At 57.8% G+C, this 13,728-nt stretch overlaps 1 protein-coding gene across 1 annotated transcript in view; it reads right to left on the reverse strand.

Moving 5' to 3' along the window:
* Positions 1 to 9,848, reverse strand: part of LOC144826888 (uncharacterized) — a 97,874-nt gene extending 88,026 nt beyond the window's left edge. The window contains exon 1 of the mRNA XM_078685344.1: positions 9,783 to 9,848. The gene's annotated coding sequence lies outside the window, so the exon portion shown is untranslated. The remainder of the gene's footprint in view (positions 1 to 9,782) is intronic.
* Positions 9,849 to 13,728: the final 3,880 nt, after the last annotated feature.

Raw genomic sequence — 13,728 nt, forward strand, 5'->3', positions numbered from 1 at the left:
GAGACAAAATGTGGCAATCAAGAGCCTCCGGTTGGGGGGGAGCGGCCCGCTGCCAGCTGGGGCTGCTCGACCCTCCCCTGTGCCTCCAGATCGTTGGGGTCCCTCGTGGGGGACCTGGAAGACAGAGGAGACCCTAGAGCCCTTGTGGCTCTAAGACGAAATGCGCCCGTTTTGCTGGAGTCCCCCTCCTGGGGACTCAAGAAGACAATGGCCCCCGGAGCCCTCTCAGGGCTCTAAAACAAGCAATCCCCACTCGTTGGAGCGGCCCTCTGGCAACCGGGGCCGCTCTGGGAAGAAAGAAGCAACTGCCCCCGCACTCACCAGGACCTCGCTGGTGCTGCGGGGGGTGGGAAACACTGCCGGTCTCTTCCGTCAGGCAGTGCGGGGGTCCTCTTCAACACCGGAGCCCCGCCTGCACTCCCAGCCATTCTCCTTCCGCGTCGGGGCTCTCCTCTCGCTGGGGGAGCCTCGTGGACAGACGCAGCTTCTTTGCCGGGCAGGAGCACAGGGTGGCCTCCCGTCTGCTCCCTGCCGGGCTCTCAGTACTTCCGGGTGCGCGTGGGGAAGCCCTCGAGGTCGGGACAATCCCTGCGCGGCCCCAAGATGGCGCGACGGGAACCCTGCCCAATCACAGCGCGGCACAGCGCTGTATCTTCCCGGGCTCAACACGGGGTAGGCACCCGTTCTGCTAAGGAAAATTAGGACAAATCTGCGGCATGGGCAGCCACGAAAGTGGCATAAGAGCGCTACCAAGCGCTTAGGAGGACAATTGAAGCGCTCCCAGCGCTCTAAGTAAAATACAGCGCTCCCACGCGCTAGGGCAATTAAAGCGCTTTCAGGCGCTTGGGGTAAAAGTAAAGCGCTCCCAGTGCTAGGGACCAGGTAGAGAGCTCCCAAGCGCTATAGGGAACAAAAAGTCCAGCAAAGTTCTGTTAGGCAGGCAGGGGGGCAAGGCTGGGCCCAGAGCCAGCTCACTGGGCCTCCAGGCAGGGAGGCAGTCCAAGTGGCGGTCCTCCTGGCGCCCAGCAGCAGCAGCAGCCCCCCTCAGTTAGGATCCTGGAAGAGAACAAATTGCAAGGGGACACAGCCCCTTTTTATACAGTTAAACCCTTTGTCTGAGGTGCAGGGTGGGGGAGAAACCAGTCGCAGCTGGTTTTGGAGCACCCTTGATGTGCTCAACCACCCTTTCTATTCACTAGGGAGGCTAGGGTCATTAGACGCACCACAGGGGGCGGAGCCAGCATTGTGTGGGGAAAGCCCAGCGCTATTCAGGACCGAGGTGCACCACTCCCTCACATCAGTCATGCTAATCTCAACACTCACCACCGGGCAGACCTATCATGACTCATGGAGCCTGGCACCCCAGCCAGCTCCAGCCAATCACACGCCGGCACCTTTACAGCACACGCACAGCCATGTATAGAAGTGGCACTTCCACACTAGACACATACACGCCGCATACATCATTTCGCAGCATTCAATCACACGAGTCCGCACATACCAGACTCGAGCCTGCACACCACACTCATCAGGAACTACCAGGGACACATACATTCCCCATACATTCCTATGGGAGGGCAGGCCTATCTCACCACATTCACTCAGAGTGTGCACGCACTTTCCACTGGGACACAGTGAAAGTGCACAGAAACCAAAAATCACCATCACCAGGTCACATTCAAAAGCAAAATGTTTAGGGGTGAACCTGCCAGAAGGGCCAAGTCCAACACTCCCTTTGAATGTATTGCAGCAGTGCTGAGAAGTGCTGGCACCCTCCCTTTGAATGTATTGCAGCAGTGCTGAGAAGTGCCGGCACTCTCCCTTTGAATGTATTGCAGCAGTGATGAGAAGTGCCAGCACCCTGCCTTTGAATGTATTGCAGCAGAGCTGAGAAGTGCTGGCACCCTCCCTTTGAATGTATTGCAGCAGTGCTGAGAAGTGCCAGCACCCTCCCTTTGAATGTATTGCAGCAGTGCTGAGAAGTGCTGGCACCCTCCCTTTGAATGTATTGCAGCAGTGCTGAGAAGTGCCGGCATCCTCCCTTTGAATGTATTGCAGCAGTGCTGAGAAGTGCCGGTACCCTCCCTTTGAATGTATTGCAGCAGTGCTGAGAAGTGCCAGCACCCTCCCTTTGAATGTATTGCAGCAGTGCTGAGAAGTGCCAGCACCCTCCCTTTGAATGTATTGCAGCAGTGCTGAGAAGTGCTGGCACCCTCCCTTTGAATGTATTGCAGCAGTGCTGAGAAGTGCAGGCACTTTCCTATTGAATGTATTGCAGCAGTGCTGAGAAGTGCTGGCACCCACCCTCTGAATGTATTGCAGCAGTGATGAGAAGTGCCGGCACTCTCCCTTTGAATGTATTGCAGCAGTGCTGAGAAGTGCTGGCACCCCCCCTTTGAATGTATTGCAGCAGTGCTGAGAAGTGCCGGCACCCACCCTCTGAATGTATTGCAGCAGTGATGAGAAGTGCCGGCACCCACCCTCTGAATGTATTGCAGCAGTGATGAGAAGTGCCGGCACTCTCCCTTTGAATGTATTGCAGCAGTGCTGAGAAGTGCTGGCACCCCCCCTTTGAATGTATTGCAGCAGTGCTGAGAAGTGCTGGCACCCTCCCTTTGAATGTATTGCAGCAGTGCTGAGAAGTGCTGGCACCCTCCCTTTGAATGTATTGCAGCAGTGCTGAGAAGTGCAGGCACTTTCCTATTGAATGTATTGCAGCAGTGCTGAGAAGTGCTGGCACCCCCCCTTTGAATGTATTGCAGCAGTGCTGAGAAGTGCCGGCACTCTCCCTTTGAATGTATTGCAGCAGTGCTGAGAAGTGCTGGCACCCCCCCTTTGAATGTATTGCAGCAGTGCTGAGAAGTGCTGGCACCCTCCCTTTGAATGTATTGCAGCAGTGCTGAGAAGTGCTGGCACCCTCCCTTTGAATGTATTGCAGCAGTGCTGAGAAGTGCTGGCACCCTCCCTTTGAATGTATTGCAGCAGTGCTGAGAAGTGCTGGCACCCTCCCTTTGAATGTATTGCAGCAGTGCTGAGAAGTGCAGGCACTTTCCTATTGAATGTATTGCAGCAGTGCTGAGAAGTGCCGGCACCCCCCCTTTGAATGTATTGCAGCAGTGCTGAGAAGTGCTGGCACCCTCCCTTTGAATGTATTGCAGCAGTGCTGAGAAGTGCTGGCACCCTCCCTTTGAATGTATTGCAGCAGTGCTGAGAAGTGCTGGCACCCTCCCTTTGAATGTATTGCAGCAGTGCTGAGAAGTGCAGGCACTTTCCTATTGAATGTATTGCAGCAGTGCTGAGAAGTGCCAGCACCCTCCCTTTGAATGTATTGCAGCAGTGCTGAGAAGTGCCAGCACCCTCCCTTTGAATGTATTGCAGCAGTGCTGAGAAGTGCTGGCACCCCCCCTTTGAATGTATTGCAGCAGTGCTGAGAAGTGCTGGCACCCTCCCTTTGAATGTATTGCAGCAGTGCTGAGAAGTGCTGGCACCCTCCCTTTGAATGTATTGCAGCAGTGCTGAGAAGTGCTGGCACCCTCCCTTTGAATGTATTGCAGCAGTGCTGAGAAGTGCAGGCACTTTCCTATTGAATGTATTGCAGCAGTGCTGAGAAGGGCAAGTAATCGATACTGGACATCGGCTCATTCAAGCACCGCTGTGGTGGGATAAGTTAACTCAAGCATGCACTATGCTCGAGAGGGGTGCAGAACAATAATGGTGGCAGGAGAAGTGTACTCCTAGCCATCATAAAGTAAACGCAATTCTGTGATTCATTCCTTGGTCCCATTATCCTACACCGAGGCCTGTTTTTTTAAAAATTGAAAATATACTTTATTCAGTATTTAAATGCACTGCATTCCTATTGAAATATGTCTCTTATTATAACTTTTGAATCCTGATCTGTCATTACTCAACGTATACAGGTAGTGAGATCAGAACCACACATATCCTGACCTTCTTCGCGCACTGAATAGTGCCTATGCAGTGTGCACCGCTCAGCTGGAACGAGGTGCTTCTATGTACCCTATTAAATTAAAACAGCGCAAACGAAACTTGAGGACCCGTTTTAAAACGTAGCTGGAGTGTCTATTCTAACAGAGTCGCCTTTTCTGATTCAAAAAGTGTGTGCATGTACTGTAGTTTCCTCTGTGTATTTAGCATTTGTATGCTTGACACAAACTATCTTTTTCGCACACGAAAGCACATCTGATTGGATTAGTGTGACTCTGCCCTGCGCCTTGTTCTCGTCGTTCCCTCTCAGCCTGAAGCCGGCTCTGCAGCAGCAGTCGGGTGGGCCAGGCAGCAGGACCCGAAGGTTTACCTTGTGGCTTTTGAGGTACTTGTCATGTTCAGCTTGCTGCCCTTGGAGTTCACGTGTCTCCAGCTGTTTTATCTTTCCTGGCCTGTGTGCCTGAATGTAAGGACTGACGAGGACGGCGGACAGGGATTAGGTATGTCAGGAGATGGGGAAAATGGTTTGTATGTTTTTTGTAAGATGCAAAAACGTCCAAATGAACTCTGTTCATGCTGCGGCGGCCCCGTAAAGTAGGCCTGGGCGGTAAATTCCGCTCCGTTTGCCGAATTTGCCGAATTTTGGTAATCTTGCGTCCCGCGGAGAACGCAAAATAACCCAAAATTCTGCATTCCGCGACTTCTCCAAATTTTTTGCTTGTTAGTTCGTGGAATTTCTGCGTGTTCGCGGAGATTTTTTACCGTTTCGCGGAGATTTCCGTAACGCGATTATGCAAATTCCGCCCACCCCTATTGTAAAGTGCGCACTCCTCACCCGTCTTTATTATCATCCTACTTGGGACCGGGCCCACAATTACTGTTAGCTTTTAACTACATTCACCAACTTTGTAGGGAAAACCTTGCTCGCAGTTTATTGGTTTTGTGAGTGTGTCTTTGCCACCTCCTTCACCCACATGCGCCATCGCACCTGTCTGTCCTTCCTGGTAGAGGAATTTTAGGATCCGGTGAGTAGTGGCTAGCCAAGTATCCGGGGACTTAGTGAAAGAACGGAATGGGCCCCCTGGCCGGTGTTTGAATTGTGAAAAACAGCAATAAATAGGGCCCCTCACTCGTTGGTGCCCCGGTGCCACTGCACCTGATGCACCAATGGAAGCTACGCCCTGCTGGTGATAGTAAAGCCCGTATGTAGCCATGTTGGAATTCCTGGGTGTATCGAGATACTGTAAGAAGCAGCACTTTACATATTTTTGCAGGTTAAAGTCTATTCGATTCTTTCAACTTGCAGTTTTGCCTTTTATTGATCTTACTTTCACAGTGTGATGGAGACGTCAGCCTGAACATTAAATTAACCTGTGATATCAGACCATGGTCTAAACGGACACCATTTTGTGCAAATTTAACCCCTTCGATGCTGATGACGAGCTCAGCTCGTCATGAGGTACGCCTGTCGTACGCTGATGACGAGCTGAGCCACAGCGGGAAAACCGCTAGCGCGCATGCGGTTAAGGACTTGAATTGAAAAGAAATAAAGGTTTCTGCAACATGGTTGGCAAAAGAGTAACTTAGTCTTATAGTTCTCCATGACAGGTCTGTCCGAGCTATCCCCACTCCCACACTCCCTCACCCCGCATGCTCACTCCCCTGCCCCCACACTCACTCCCCCACCCCCACACTCACTCCGCCACACTTACTCCCCCGCCCCCAAATTCACTCAACCCCCTAAACTCACTCCCCCGCACCCACACTCACTCCCCTGCCCCCACAATCCCCCATCCCACACTCCCTCACCCCGCATGCTCACTCCCACCCCCAACACTCACTCCCCAGCCCCACACTCACACTCCCCTATCCCACACTCCCTCACCCCCCTAAAATCACTCCCTCTCCGCCACACTCACTCCCCCACCCCCACACTCACACTCCCCAACCCTACACTCCCTCACCCCGCATGCTTACTCCCAGCCCCCACACTCACTCCCCTGCATGCACACTCACTCCCAGCCCCCACTCACACTCCCCCATCCCACACTCCCTCACCACACATGCTCACTCCCAGCCCCCACACTCACTCCCCTGCCCCCTGACTCACACTCATTCCCCCACCCCCCACTCACTCCCCCATCCCACACTCTCTCACCCCGCATGCTCACTCCCCTGCCCCCACACTCACTCCCCCAACCCCACACTCACTTTCCCCTTTCCCTCACTCACTCACCCCCTAAACTTATTCCCCCACCCCCATGCTCATGCCCCCATCCCACACTCATTCACTCCCCTACACTCACTCCCCCGCCCCCACACTCCCTCACCCCGCATGCTCACTCGCCTGCCCCCACACTTACTCCCTTGCCCCACACTCACTCCCCTGCCCCCACACTCACTCCCTTGCCCCCACACTTCCTCCTCCATCCCACACTCATTTACCCCACACTACACTCACTCACCCGCCCCCACACTCACCCCTCACCTCCACAATCACTCCCTTGCCCTCATTCCCCTACCCCCACACTCACCCCCCACCCCAACGCTCACACCCCGCCCCCTCACTCACTCACCTGCCCCCACTATGGCTCTCCTGGGTTCAGTACCTGTGGCTCTCCTGGGTTCAGTACCTGGGGCTCTCCTGGGTTCAGTACCTGTGGCTCTCCTGGGTTCAGTACCTGTGGTTCTCCTGGGTTCAGTACCTGTGGCTCTCCTGGGTTCAGTACCTGGGGCTCTCCTGGGTTCAGTACCTGGGGCTCTCCTGGGTTCAGTATCTGGGGCTCTCCCGGGGTTCAGTACCTGGGGCTCTCCTGGGTTCAGTACCTGGGGCTCTCCTGGGTTCAGTACCTGGGGCTCTCCTGGGTTCAGTACCTGTGGTTCTCCTGGGTTCAGTACCTGTGGTTCTCCTGGGTTCAGTACCTGTGGCTCTCCTGGGTTCAGTACCTGTGGCTCTCCTGGGTTCAGTACCTGGGGCTCTCCTGGGTTCAGTATCTGGGGCTCTCCCGGGGTTCAGTACCTGGGGCTCTCCTGGGTTCAGTACCTGTGGCTCTCCTGGGTTCAGTACCTGTGGTTCTCCTGGGGTTCAGTACCTGTGACTCTCCTGGGTTCAGTACCTGTGGCTCTCCTGGGTTCAGTACCTGTGGCTCTCCCGGGGTTCAGTACCTGTGGTTCTCCTGGGGTTCAGTACCTGGGGCTCTCCTGGGTTCAGTACCTGGGGCTCTCCTGGGTTCAGTACCTGGGGCTCTCCTGGGGTTCAGTACCTGGGGCTCTCCTGGGTTCAGTACCTGGGGCTCTCCTGGGTTCAGTACCTGGGGCTCTCCTGGGTTCAGTACCTGGGGCTCTCCTGGGTTCAGTACCTGTGGCTCTCCTGGGTTCAGTACCTGTGGCTCTCCTGGGGTTCAGTACCTGGGGCTCTCCTGGGTTCAGTACCTGGAGCTCTCCTGGGTTCAGTACCTGGGGCTCTCCTGGGTTCAGTACCTGGGGCTCTCCTGGGTTCAGTACCTGGGGCTCTCCTGGGGTTCAGTACCTGGGGCTCTCCTGGGTTCAGTACCTGGGGCTCTCCTGGGTTCAGTACCTGGGGCTCTCCTGGGTTCAGTACCTGGGGCTCTCCCGGGTTCAGTACCTGTGGCTCTCCTGGGTTCAGTACCTGTGGCTCTCCTGGGTTCAGTACCTGTGGCTCTCCTGGGTTCAGTACCTGTGGCTCTCCAGGGTTCAGTACCTGGGGCTCTCCTGGGTTCAGTACCTGTGGTTCTCCTGGGTTCAGTACCTGTGGCTCTCCTGGGTTCAGTACCTGGGGCTCTCCTGGGGTCAGTACCTGTGGCTCCCCTGGGTTCAGTACCTGTGGCTCTCCTGGGTTCAGTACCTGGGGCTCTCCTGGGTTCAGTACCTGGGGCTCCCCTGGGTTCAGTACCTGGGGCTCTCCTGGGTTCAGTACCTGGGGTCTCCTGGGTTCAGTACCTGTGGCTCTCCTGGGTTCAGTACCTGGGGCTCCCCTGGGTTCAGTACCTGTGGCTCTCCTGGGTTCAGTACCTGGGGTCTCCTGGGTTCAGTACCTGTGGCTCTCCTGGGTTCAGTACCTGGGGCTCTCCTGGGTTCAGTACCTGGGGCTCTCCTGGGTTCAGTACCCGGGGCTCTCCTGGGTTCAGTACCTGTGGCTCTCCTGGGTTCAGTACCTGGGGCTCTCCTGGGTTCAGTACCTGTGGCTCTCCTGGGTTCAGTACCTGGGGCTCCCCCGGGGTTCAGTACCTGGGGCTCTCCCGGGGTTCAGTACCTGGGGCTCTCCTGGGTTCAGTACCTGGGGCTCTCCTGGGTTCAGTACCTGGGGCTCTCCTGGGTTCAGTACCTGGGGCTCTCCTGGGTTCAGTACCTGTGGCTCTCCTGGGTTCAGTACCTGGGGCTCTCCTGGGTTCAGTACCTGGGGCTCTCCTGGGTTCAGTACCTGGGGCTCTCCTGGGGTTCAGTACCTGGGGCTCTCCTTGGTTCAGTACCTGGGGCTCTCCTGGGTTCAGTACCTGGGGCTCTCCTGGGTTCAGTACCTGGGGCTCTCCTGGGTTCAGTACCTGGGGCTCTCCTGGGTTCAGTACCTGGGGCTCCCCCGGGGTTCAGTACCTGGGGCTCTCCCGGGGTTCAGTACCTGGGGCTCTCCTGGGTTCAGTACCTGGGGCTCTCCTGGGTTCAGTACCTGGGGCTCTCCTGGGTTCAGTACCTGGGGCTCTCCTGGGTTCAGTACCTGGGGCTCTCCCGGGGTTCAGTACCTGGGGCTCTCCCGGGGTTCAGTACCTGGGGCTCTCCTGGGTTCAGTACCTGGGGCTCTCCTGGGTTCAGTACCTGTGGCTCTCCCGGGGTTCAGTACCTGTGGCTCTCCTGGGTTCAGTACCTGGGGCTCTCCTGGGTTCAGTACCTGGGGCTCTCCCGGGGTTCAGTACCTGGGGCTCTCCTGGGTTCAGTACCTGGGGCTCTCCTGGGTTCAGTACCTGGGGCTCTCCTGGGTTCAGTACCTGTGGCTCTCCTGGGTTCAGTACCTGGGGCTCTCCTGGGGTTCAGTACCTGGGGCTCTCCTGGGTTCAGTACCTGGGGCTCCCCCGGGGTTCAGTACCTGGGGCTCTCCCGGGGTTCAGTACCTGGGGCTCTCCTGGGGTTCAGTACCTGGGGCTCTCCCGGGGTTCAGTACCTGGGGCTCTCCCGGGGTTCAGTACCTGGGGCTCTCCTGGGTTCAGTACCTGTGGCTCTCCTGGGTTCAGTACCTGTGGCTCTCCTGGGTTCAGTACCTGGGGCTCTCCTGGGGTTCAGTACCTGGGGCTCTCCTGGGTTCAGTACCTGGGGCTCCCCCGGGGTTCAGTACCTGGGGCTCTCCCGGGGTTCAGTACCTGGGGCTCTCCTGGGGTTCAGTACCTGGGGCTCTCCCGGGGTTCAGTACCTGGGGCTCTCCCGGGGTTCAGTACCTGGGGCTCTCCTGGGTTCAGTACCTGTGGCTCTCCTGGGTTCAGTACCTGGGGCTCTCCTGGGTTCAGTACCTGTGGCTCTCCCGGGGTTCAGTACCTGTGGCTCTCCTGGGTTCAGTACCTGGGGCTCTCCTGGGTTCAGTACCTGGGGCTCTCCTGGGTTCAGTACCTGGGGCTCTCCCGGGGTTCAGTACCTGTGACTCTCCTGGGTTCAGTACCTGGGGTTCTCCTGGGGTTCAGTACCTGGGGCTCTCCTGGGTTCAGTACCTGGGGCTCTCCTGGGTTCAGTACCTGGGGCTCTCCTGGGTTCAGTACCTGTGGCTCTCCTGGGGTTCAGTATCTGGGGCTCTCCCGGGGTTCAGTACCTGGGGCTCTCCTGGGGTTCAGTACCTGGGGCTCTCCTGGGTTCAGTACTTTGGGTGCTCCCAGACGTCTGATGCTCTCCCTCTCTCTCCTCTCCTCGGCTCCAGGCCTCAGTGTAGACTCTTATACCCTGGGGTGGGGCCTATTTTGGTTTAGGTTTCCTTTCTCTCCTTGGAGCCTCAGAGCAGAGTTTCACTTTCCTGAAAGGTCTCAGGTGGGGGAAGGTTGCCAGGGAGAGCAGGGTGCGCCCAGGGGTGCGCCGAGACAACCTGAGAGCTGGAGAAACAGGCTGGGTTCAAACCTACACAGAGACATCCCAAATGTCCCCTCTTCTCTCTGCCCCATCCCCTCTCTTCACACACTGCCCTCTCTGCTCCCAGCCCCCTCTCTTCACACACTGCCCTCTCTGCTCCCTCTCCTCTCTCTTCAACCACTGCCCTCTCTGCTCCCTCTCCTCTCTCTTCACACACTGCCCTCTGCTCCCTGTCCCCTTCTCTTCACACACTGCCCTCTCTGCTCCCTGCCCCCTCTCTTCACACACTGCCCTCTCTGCTCCCTGTCCCCTCTCTTCACACACTGCCCTCTCTGCTCCCTGTCCCCTCTCTTCACACACTGCCCTCTCTGCTCCCTCTCTTCACACACTGCCCTCTCTGCTCCCTGTCCCCTCTCTTCACACACTGCCCTCTCTGCTCCCTGTCCCTCTCTTCACACACTGCCCCCTCTGCTCCCTGTCCCCTCTCTTCACACACTGCCCTCTCTGCTCCCTGTCCCCTCTCTTCACACACTGCCCTCTCTGCTCCCTCTCCTCTCTTCACACACTGCCCTCTCTGCTCCCTGCCCCCTCTCTTCACACACTGCCCTCTCTGCTCCCTCTCTCTTCACACACTGCCCTCTCTGCTCCCTGTCCCTCTCTTCACACACTGCCCTCTCTGCTCCCTGCCCCCTCTCTTCACACACTGCCCTCTCTGCTCCCTCTCTCTTCACACACTGCCCTCTCTGCTCCCTGTCCCCTCTCTTCACACACTGCCCTCTCTGCTCCATCCCCTCTCTTCACACACTGCCCTCTCTGCTCCCTGTCCCCTCTCTTCACACACTGCCCTCTCTGCTCCATCCCCTCTCTTCACACACTGCCCTCTCTGTCCCCTCTCTTCACACACTGCCCTCTCTGCTCCCTCTCTCTTCGCACACTGCCCTCTCTGCTCTCTCTCCCCTCTCTTCACACACTGCCCCCTCTGCTCCCTCTCCTCTCTCTTCACACACTGCCCTCTCTGCTCCCTGTCCCCTCTCTTCACACACTGCCCTCTCTGCTCCCTGTCCCCTCTCTTCACACACTGCCCTCTCTGCCCCCTCTCCTCTCTCTTCACACACTGCCCTCTCTGCTCCCTCTCCTCTCTCTTCACACACTGCCCTCTCTGCTCCCTGTCCCCTCTCTTCACACACTGCCCTCTCTGCTCCCTGCCCCCTCTCTTCACACACTGCCCCCTCTGCTCCCTCTCCTCTCTCTTCACACACTGCCCTCTCTGCTCCCTGCCCCCTCTCTTCACACACTGCCCTCTCTGCTCTCTCTCCCCTCTCTTCACACACTGCCCCCTCTGCTCCCTCTCCTCTCTCTTCACACACTGCCCTCTCTGCTCCCTGTCCCCTCTCTTCACACACTGCCCTCTCTGCTCCCTGTCCCCTCTCTTCACACACTGCCCTCTCTGCCCCCTCTCCTCTCTCTTCACACACTGCCCTCTCTGCTCCCTCTCCTCTCTCTTCACACACTGCCCTCTCTGCTCCCTGTCCCCTCTCTTCACACACTGCCCTCTCTGCTCCCTGCCCCCTCTCTTCACACACTGCCCCCTCTGCTCCCTCTCCTCTCTCTTCACACACTGCCCTCTCTGCTCCCTGTCCCCTCTCTTCACACACTGCCCTCTCTGCTCCCTCTCCTCTCTCTTCACACACTGCCCTCTCTGCTTCCTGTCCCCTCTCTTCACACACTGCCCTCTCTGCTCCCTCTCCTCTCTCTTCACACACTGCCCTCTCTGCTCCCTGCCCCCTCTTCACACACTGCCCTCTCTGCTCCCTGCCCCCTCTCTTCACACACTGCCCTCTCTGCTCCCTGTCCCCTCTCTTCACACACTGCCCTCTCTGCTCCCTGTCACCTCTCTTCACACACTGCCCTCTCTGCTCTCTCTCCCCTCTCTTCACACACTGCCCTCTCTGCTCTCTCTCCCCTCTCTTCACACACTGCCCCCTCTGCTCCCTCTCCTCTCTCTTCACACACTGCCCTCTCTGCTCTCTCTCCCCTCTCTTCACACACTGCCCTCTCTGCTCCCTGTCCCCTCTCTTCACACACTGCCCTCTCTGCTCCCTCTCCTCTCTCTTCACACACTGCCCCCTCTGCTCCCTGCCCCCTCTTCACACACTGCCCCCTCTGCTCCCTGTCCCCTCTCTTCACACACTGCCCTCTCTGCTCCCTCTCCTCTCTCTTCACACACTGCCCTCTCTGCTCCCTGTCCCCTCTCTTCACACACTGCCCTCTCTGCTCCCTGTCCCCTCTCTTCACACACTGCCCTCTCTGCTCCCTGTCCCCTCTCTTCACACACTGCCCCCTCTGCTCCCTGCCCCCTCTTCACACACTGCCCCCTCTGCTCCCTGTCCCCTTCTCTTCACACACTGCCCTCTCTGCTCCCTGCCCCCTCTCTTCACACACTGCCCTCTCTGCTCCCTGTCCCCTCTCTTCACACACTGCCCTCTCTGCTCCCTGTCCCCTCTCTTCACACACTGCCCTCTCTGCTCCCTCTCTTCACACACTGCCCTCTCTGCTCCCTGTCCCCTCTCTTCACACACTGCCCTCTCTGCTCCCTGTCCCTCTCTTCACACACTGCCCTCTCTGCTCCCTGCCCCCTCTCTTCACACACTGCCCGCTCTGCTCCCTGTTCCCTCTCTTCACACACTGCCCTCTCTGCTTCCTGTCCCCTCTCTCTTCGCACACTGCCCTCTCTGCTCTCTCTCCCCTCTCTTCACACACTGCCCCCTCTGCTCCCTCTCCTCTCTCTTCACACACTGCCCCCTCTGCTCCCTGCCCCCTCTCTTCACACACTGCCCTCTCTGCCCCCTCTCCTCTCTCTTCACACACTGCCCTCTCTGCCCCCTCTCCTCTCTCTTCACACACTGCCCTCTCTGCTCCCTGCCCCCTCTCTTCACACACTGCCCTCTCTGCTCCCTCTCCTCTCTCTTCACACACTGCCCTCTCTGCTCCCTGCCCCCTCTCTTCACACACTGCCCTCTCTGCTTCCTGTCCCCTCTCTTCACACACTGCCCTCTCTGCTCCCTCTCTCTTCGCACACTGCCCTCTCTGCTCCCTGTCCCCTCTCTTCGCACACTGCCCTCTCTGCTCCCTCTCCCCTCTCTTCACACACTGCCCTCTCTGCTTCCTGTCCCCTCTCTTCACACACTGCCCTCTCTGCTCCCTCTCCTCTCTCTTCACACACTGCCCTCTCTGCTCCCTGTCCCCTCTCTTCGCACACTGCCCTCTCTGCTCCCTCTCCCCTCTCTTCACACACTGCCCTCTCTGCTCCCTGTCCCCTCTTCACACACTGCCCTCTCTGCTCCCTGTCACCTGTCTTCACACACTGCCCTCTCTGCTCCCTGTCCCCTCTCTTCACACACTGCCCTCTCTGCTCCATCCCCTCTCTTCACACACTGCCCTCTCTGCTCCCTGTCCCCTCTTCACACACTGCCCTCTCTGCTCCCTGTCCCCTCTCTTCGCACACTGCCCTCTCTGCTCCCTGTCCCCTCTCTTCGCACACTGCCCTCTCTGCTCCCTGTCCCCTCTCTTCACACACCGCCCTCTCTGCTCCCTGTCACCTTCTCTTCACACACTGCCCTCTCTGCTCCCTGCCCCCTCTCTTCACACACTGCCCCTCTCTGCTCCCTGTCCCCTCTCTTCACACACTGCCCTCTCTGCTCCCTGTCCCCTCTCTTCACA

Source organism: Lissotriton helveticus, chromosome 4_1 (genome assembly GCF_964261635.1).
Source record: "Lissotriton helveticus chromosome 4_1, aLisHel1.1, whole genome shotgun sequence".
NCBI lineage: Eukaryota > Metazoa > Chordata > Amphibia > Caudata > Salamandridae > Lissotriton > Lissotriton helveticus.